Here is a 7,963-nt window from a genome sequence, read left to right on the forward strand (position 1 = left end):
AAAGCCCTTTGTTCCAAGAGGAGCTGAGGTGGGGAAGCAAGACCCATCTCCTTAAAAACCCCCAGCCTCAACTGGACTGTGCGCTCAGCTCTCTGCATCTTTGCTGAGTTGCCCGCCTGGCCTGGCCTGGCCTGGCCTGGCCTGGCCTGGCCAGGTGTACTCTCCACTCACCCATGCAGCCCCCCCCCCTCCCCCAGTCTGAGGGACTGGGCACTCTCTCTCAGGTCCTGTCTGGAGAGGTGCCCATCCGTTTTTACGGATGTCCCTACCCTAATAAACTTTGCTACTTTTACCTCCCACTACTCTCTGTCTCACGCCTGAATTCTTTCTTGTGCGAAGACAAGAACCCTGCAATTTCTCCGGTAACAGAAATGCTAACCCCAAATTGATGTTAATAATCAATGAAACTTTACATGATACTAGAGAGGAAAATGAAAGGAAAACACAAAGTAGGACAGTTGCATAACACCATTAGTCCTAAATCCCACAAGCCTCACTTGCCACTTTTCTAAGGCCCTACCTTCTGGAGACCCTTCCTCAAAAATAATCAGAATTCCTTAATGTCTTCAATTTTTATTGAATAAAAGGTTACCTTAAGACAGATGCTTCTTGTCCATCTTCAAAATACCAAGGCTCATTTCATTTTAGAGCAATCTATTTTTATGCTGAGCAGTTTAGTTCTGTGTTCCTTGAGCAAAAAAATATAATAAATATTTTCCTCAAAGTGCAGTTTTCTTCCTCATGTGAATTCTGTAGCTTCCTTAGAATATGAAAATGGTAGCAGTTAATCGTTTTTGTTTGTGACACCGTGTGCTCAGCAATGCTTCCCTTCTCTGATCACCTCTAGGTCTTGTCTTCTAGTGCTTCATGCTGGGAACTAAGATGAGAAAGCAGAGAAAGGATAGAAAGTGAGCTGGACTATCTGTCAATCATGGCAAGCAGAAGTACATTCCAGGGTGAAAAGAGCAATTACAGATCAAGAACAGATCAAGGAGTTCTGCCCTTTGGCCACAGATTGGAAAATGCAGGTAGAAGTGGTAGATACTTTAAAAACAGTCCAAAATAAGACTACAACACAGAAAAATGGCCAGGCCTCAGACAAATGTGGCTTATAGAACTATGAAAAGAAGGTCTCAGCATATAGCAAGCACTTCCCAAGGATTTACAACATTAAATGGTGTTGAAAAGAAATTACTTAATGGTAAAACTACTACTCAAACGGTACTCTATACTTTGTGTATCTTTGTGGGTGCAGTCTGTTGAAATCTTTACTTAGTATATACTAAGTTGATCTTTTGTATATAAAGATAACTGAAAATGAATTGTGATGAAGAATGGGATGGGAGAGGGAGTGGGAGATGGGATGGTTGTGGGTGGGAGGGAGGTTATGATGGGAAAAGCCACTATAATTCAAAAGTTGTACTTTGCAAATCTATACTTATTAAATAAAAGTTGGGAAAAAACATTTAAGCATGCCAACCTAAAAAAAAAAAAAAAAAGAAAGAAAGAAAAAGAAATCACAGCCACTAGACTTATTCTTAAGCCTGCCAGCAGGTAATTGTACCTCTATAGGGACTGTCTGCACTTAGTAACAGTGCCCAATTAACACTAACACCTGACTATCTCCAAGACTGACATTTTGGAGTGTAAATAAATGAGAGATCCAGTCTCTCAGGGACGACAGAAAGAAGAGAAACTGATTGTAGAGGACAAGTTGGTTCTTTTATCCATCTGGGGACGTGCAATGGGAGGGACAGGACTCGTTTCAATGAAGAAATCCTGAGGCAACTAATAGTTGCTGATGTTTCCATTTAGTATTTCCGCATCTCCTACATAGTACTATAGCCTCTCCTAGATCAACTAGCAGTGCCTCAATTTGATCATCTCCAGACACTTAAGAATATTTCCTTGTCCACACAAATAATGCAAATAAAATAGATATTTGGTTTTGACATTTTAAGCAAAAATTCTAGAGACTAGAGAATATTTTTAAATCTAAAAATATGCTGAATAGCCTGATTTTCCCAGTTTTTAGGTCTGTGAAAATTGCCAAATCTCTCTCTAAACTTTAATTTCTTACTCAGCAAAACAGAGCAACAGTATCCCAGAGGTTCTTGCTGAAAATAAATGATATATATATAAATGTGCAGCCAGCTCAGTGCTAACATGTAATTTTAATAAATAAATGTTACCTATTAAAATATTATCATAATGTTTATATAATATCACTTTTATAATTTTCATTTAGCTTAACTAGATGCCTTTGGCCTTTATCAGTAATGTCCCAAATATCAGAATTCATTCTCCAATGATACTAAGGACTTTTTTTTTTTTTTTTTGACAGGCAGAGTCAGACAGTGAGAGAGAGAGAGAGAAAGGTCTTCCTTTTCCATTGGTTCACCCCTCAAATGGCTGCTAAGGCCGGCGCGCTGTGCCAATCCGAAGCCAGGAGCAGATGCTTCCTCCTGGTCTCCCACACGGGTACAGGCGCCCACGCACTTGGGCCATCCTCCACAACCTTCCCGGGCCACAGCGGAGAGCTGGACTGAAAGAGGAGCAATCGGGACTAGAACCCGGCACCTACATGGGATGATGGTGCCGCAGGCAGAGGATTAACCAAGTGAGCCATGGTGCCGGCTCCAATACTAAGGACTTTAAACAGAATAATAAAGTATTCAACGTGGACACACCTGTATTTATGAAATTCATGGACATTGGGAAACCATTGAAGTTAATTTTATGCAATAAGAAATATGCAGATTTAAATCAGACAAGAATTTTCAAGTAAAATTCCAAATGCAAACATAGTTTCATCCCAGAGGAGAGCCTGAAAAAATAATTAAATAATAATCTAATAATAAAGCTGGACAAATAAAAAGAAAGCAAAATGTGTGGAATTCAAAAAAGTTAGCATTAAAATTCACATCTTACATGTCCACGTGCCTTGAGAGTATACCTAACATATACTTAGAAAGCAAACTCATCTTTATTTCTGTGAAGTATAAACATCCTTAGGAATGTTGTTATTTAATGAAGGTTTTATAGCATTTTTGAAACTTTTTTTTTCAAATAACAAATATGAGAGAAAGAAATATCAGATTTTTTCGCTAGAGGAAAGAGAAGTAGGAAAATGATGTATGCAGGGTCTCAGAGCCGGAAGGAAGCAAACACTTAAGCTCTAAGCATGGAACCTTATTAGACCATGTCTTAACCATGAAGTCATGGTCTCTGCCTCTCTGAGTTACGATGACTTAAACTACATCAAAAGGGCTGTAACTGAGCGAGGTGGTTCAGACACTGCTTTAAAAGTCCAGGGGACAAAGGCAAAGTAATTTTCCTGAAACTGAAATATATATTACATCAGGACTTCTTATCGTTGGCCAATCATTGACAGGCATTTATTTTTCTAGGGCTGATCATTTTATTGAGAAAGAGAAATACAGGTCAGTCTTCCATAGGGAAAATATGTTATTGTTTCAAGAAAAGATGGAGGCTGGCACTGTGGCATAGCAGGTAAAGCCACCGCCTGCAGTGCCAGCATCCCATATGGGCACCAGTTTGAGTCCAGGCTGTTCCACTTTTGATCCAGCTGTATTCTACAGCCTGGAAAGGGAGTAGAGGGTGGGCCAAATCCTTGGGCCCCTGTACCCATGTGGGAGACCCGGAAGAAGCTCCTGGCTCCTGACTTCCAATCAGTGCAGCTCCAGCCATTGCAGCCATCTGGGAGGTGAACCAGCGGACGGAAGACCTCTCTCTCTCTCTGCCTCTCTGTGACTCTGTCTTTTGAATAAATAAATAAATCTTTAAAAAAAAAAAAAAGGAAGGATGGCCTTGAGTGCAGGAAAAATTAACTAATACTTTAAGTAGAGGAAAAGCCTTCAAATATGAAACAAAAAAGTATGCCACAACTAATGAAAGCAACACCACATCTATCATTAGAAATTCATTTATTTGAGTTTTAAATATTTGTGGTTGTAGTATTGAATGATAACTATATTCAAGTTCTCTCCCAGACCTTCTGCAGATATTATTTCACTTAACCTTCAGAATTCCATAATGAAAATAGTTTTACTTTATATTTATATATCAAGAAAAAGAGCACGAAGATGTTATTTGGTTTATGAGGGCCATAACATCCCCTTAAAATTTAAATGTCTATGGAAGGTATTAATCCTTCTAAGCCAATTCCTTTATTATGCTCACATTTTTCCCATTAGGTTCAAAGAAACACTGGCATCTTCCTGGCAGGAAAGACTGTAAAGAAATTATTACATAGAGATTTCATTACACTGATAGGATATTTTCTTCAAGCTTTTGAATGTCAAAACAATAAATTATTTTCCATATTTTTGTCATTTGTCTGGAGGTTTCAGTTTGTACTACTATGGAAGGAAAGGCAAGCATTGCTTGAAGAATGAGATTGTCCGCAGTCCTTATGACCAATGACTGGTACCGCTTGTCCTCATGGAATGGGAATTATGAGAATGTCTCATTTGCAGGCAGAAAAACGTGTTGAGTCCCTTCAGGCCTTGACTTTGAGGTGTTTCAATGACAGGGACTATATCTGTTCCCTCCCATGGTCAACTAAAAGTTATACCCATCACTTTATCATAACATAATTTGTTGAGCCCACAGTATCAGACACTGTGCTATAAATTGGTATAGTACAAGTTCAAGTCCTGATTACTCTTCACTTCCAATCCAGCACTGCTACTACTGAACATTCTATCTCTAGATGAAGTTTCTGACTCCTGGCTTGGACCTGGCCAGAACAGGCTGTTCCAGGCATTTGGGAAGTGAACTCAAAGGGAAGATTCTCTCTCTCTCTCTCTCTCTCATTACTCTGCTTTTCAAATAAATAAATACACTTCATAAGACTTTCTTGGAGCATTCTAGAGTGAACTACAAGTTGGTTATTGTAAAGTTGGAGTGATCTAAATTTAGGTTATTACTCCTTTAGTTTTCTTCACATTTTGTAGTATATGCTGTTTGAATGTTTTGGGCTTTGCTTAGTTGCTTCCACTTTCATGTACTTGCAAATTCTCCAGTTTTGCAGCCAGAGCATTGAGGAAAGTATTTCATTCTCCCAAGGGATGGAAATACGGGATTTGTGAGCAATTACAAGGATGAAGGCTGAGAAAGTTTCAGATGCAAAGGTCACCTACCTCTTACCTCTGCTAAGTGCCCATGTTAGCACCACCTTTGGTGAGCTTATTTTCTCTTAGGAAGGCTGAGATATTGCTAGGAAGGCACCAACAGAAACCTACCTGTCATGCTCTATGATGGACTAGCACTGATACTCAAAAGTGCTTTTTTGAGGCATGGTAGAGTGTGGTGCCCCCGCCGCCGCCTGCATCGCTGCCGCCGCCCCACGACGACCACCTCCGCCCCCTGCCCTGCATCCGCCGCTGCCGCCTGTGTCGCCGCCGCCTCGGGACCGGCTGTATGATTAGGCCACAATCTTCAATGAGTAAACATATTCCTTTCTGTGGTGTTCTTGGTCACACATTTATGGAGTTTCTGAAGGGCAGTGGAGACTACTGCCAGGCACAGCACGACCTCTATGCAGACAAGTGAACTGTAGAGATTCGTTACTACTCCACCAAGAAGCCCCCATAAAAGTGGTTAACCTGGACACAGAAGTGTTGGATTGAAATCCACAGAGCATTTTACAAGAGTTCTGACCTGGATGGGGTAAACCTCAGTGCACTTCCTTTCTATTGCCTCAGTATTACTGGATTGAAGAATTGCTGCTTCTTGTTAGGAGGTTCATTTCATTTCCCATTACTCCCAACTTCATACTTAAAGCACTGAGAATCACAAGTGGAAGATAGTGAAGTAGACTTCAGTTTCTTTGCGTAATTTCTGTATTCAGTTTTTTTTTTTAACTCTTTCATAATCCTATTAAGTGTTTTTTAAGTAAATTAACATGGCCCGAATGAACCGCCCAGCTCCTGTGGAAGTCACATACAAGAACATGAGATTTCTTATTACACATAATCCAACCAATGCAACATTAAACAAATTTATTGAGGAACTTAAGAAATATGGAGTTACCACGATAGTAAGAGTATGTGAAGCAACTTATGACACTACTCTTGTTGAGAAAGAAGGCATCCATGTTCTCGATTGGCCTTTTGATGATGGTGCACCACCGTCCAACCAGATTGTTGAAGACTGGTTAAGTCTTGTAAAAATTAAGTTTCGTGAAGAACCTGGTTGTTGTATTGCTGTTCACTGTGTTGCAGGGCTTGGGAGAGCTCCAGTGCTTGTCGCCCTAGCATTAATTGAAGGTGGAATGAAATATGAAGATGCAGTACAGTTCATAAGACAAAAGCGGCGTGGAGCTTTTAACAGCAAACAACTTTTGTATTTGGAAAAATATCGTCCTAAGATGCGGCTGCGCTTCAAAGACTCCAATGGTCATAGAAACAACTGTTGCATTCAATAAAACTGGGGTGCCTAATGCTATTGCTTTGGAAGAAGAACTTGAGACAGGATCTAATTTGTCATACATATTAGCCAACATGTTGGCTTGGTGAATAAGTTTAGTGAAGCTTCCAAAGGGTATTGAAAATTAGTTTTACCAGGCCACGAGTTTGACAGAATTGCAACCTCTGTCTTTGGGTTATAACCAACTTATTTGGACATTTAGCAAAAGATTGTTGCTGTTTAGTATTTAAAATGTGCTTATCATTTGTACCAATTGACTTTTCCTGAAATCATGCAATATTCAGTTGTATCTTAAATCTATTCCCATGCCAGAATCTTATCAATACATAAGAAATTTAGAAAGATTAGGTGCCAAAATACCCAGCACAATACTTGTATATTTTTAGTATCATACAGAATTAAAATCCCAGGAACTATGAACACTCTAGACCTTATGTGGTTTATTCCTTCAGTCATTTCAAACATTGAAACTAGGGACTATATGGTTATTTGCCTGTTCACTTTATGTTTACATCTCCCACATTCATACCAGTATACATCAGGTTTGCTTAACCATTGATTTTTTTTTTACCAAGTCTTATGATTATTTAATGTTTCTATAAATCTTTTGCTGTTAATATAAAACCTCCATTTTGAAAAATCTACATTGTACAGAAGCACATGTCTTTAATGTCTTCAGACAAAAAAAGCCTTACAGTTAATTTAACGTTTGCACTCTGAGGTGCAGCTTAACAGGGAGGGCCTGAGAAAAGAATGGGAGGGGGCTATTAAATATTTTTAGTAAAATGTTGCCTTTGTCTTGTGCATAACATGTAGAATATGCTCTTTAATTTAGTAAATATTTTTTAAGAGGTAGAGATGCTTTGTTATTGTAGCTTAAAATTCTTAATCATAAAATTTCTGAAATTCTTGTAATTTTTTCCATACTTATCAAAAGTTGTTTACCAACTTATTTTTGTTTGAAGTGTGATTTTTTTTTCCTTCCCAACCTCTTGCAAAAAAAAGTGGGTTTCTGCTAATGAATTGAGCAGACATCTAATATTTTATATGCCTTTTGAGCTGTGTAACTTAATATTTGAATACTTGATAATTTGTTTTATTATGTAATTGATAAAATGGTGATGTGTATTAATGTTAGTTCAACCATATATTTATACTGTCTGGGAATGTGTGGTTATAGTTCTGTGGGAGAATAATTTGTCTGTTCACCAGCTTGTAAAAACTTAGTGCGAGAGCTTAAACATCTAAATAAATAATGAAATGCAAAAAAAAAAAAAAAAAAAAGTGCTTTTTTGAACTTCCATCTACTCTCCAATAAGAGGCTCTCTTTTCACCAATTTAATATTTAATGGAATATTATATCACTATTTAGGTGGGACTCCAGCCAGAGAGACTTGGTCTGTAGCAAACAAATGGCAAAGTTGCATAAAGACAACCTAGATTGCCTCTGTTTGTCATTGAGGTTGTTTCCAGATAGCAACGGGAATAAATGCTTCAGCTGCAGCTTGCA

The 7,963-nt window shown here is 38.6% G+C and overlaps 1 pseudogene; it reads left to right on the forward strand.

The window, feature by feature from the left end:
• The first annotated feature begins 5,920 nt into the window (after positions 1 to 5,920).
• LOC133772805 (protein tyrosine phosphatase type IVA 1-like) lies at positions 5,921 to 7,714 on the forward strand (annotated as a pseudogene).
• Positions 7,715 to 7,963: the final 249 nt, after the last annotated feature.

The sequence above is a fragment of the Lepus europaeus genome, chromosome 13 (genome assembly GCF_033115175.1).
Source record: "Lepus europaeus isolate LE1 chromosome 13, mLepTim1.pri, whole genome shotgun sequence".
NCBI classification, from domain to species: Eukaryota; Metazoa; Chordata; class Mammalia; order Lagomorpha; family Leporidae; genus Lepus; species Lepus europaeus.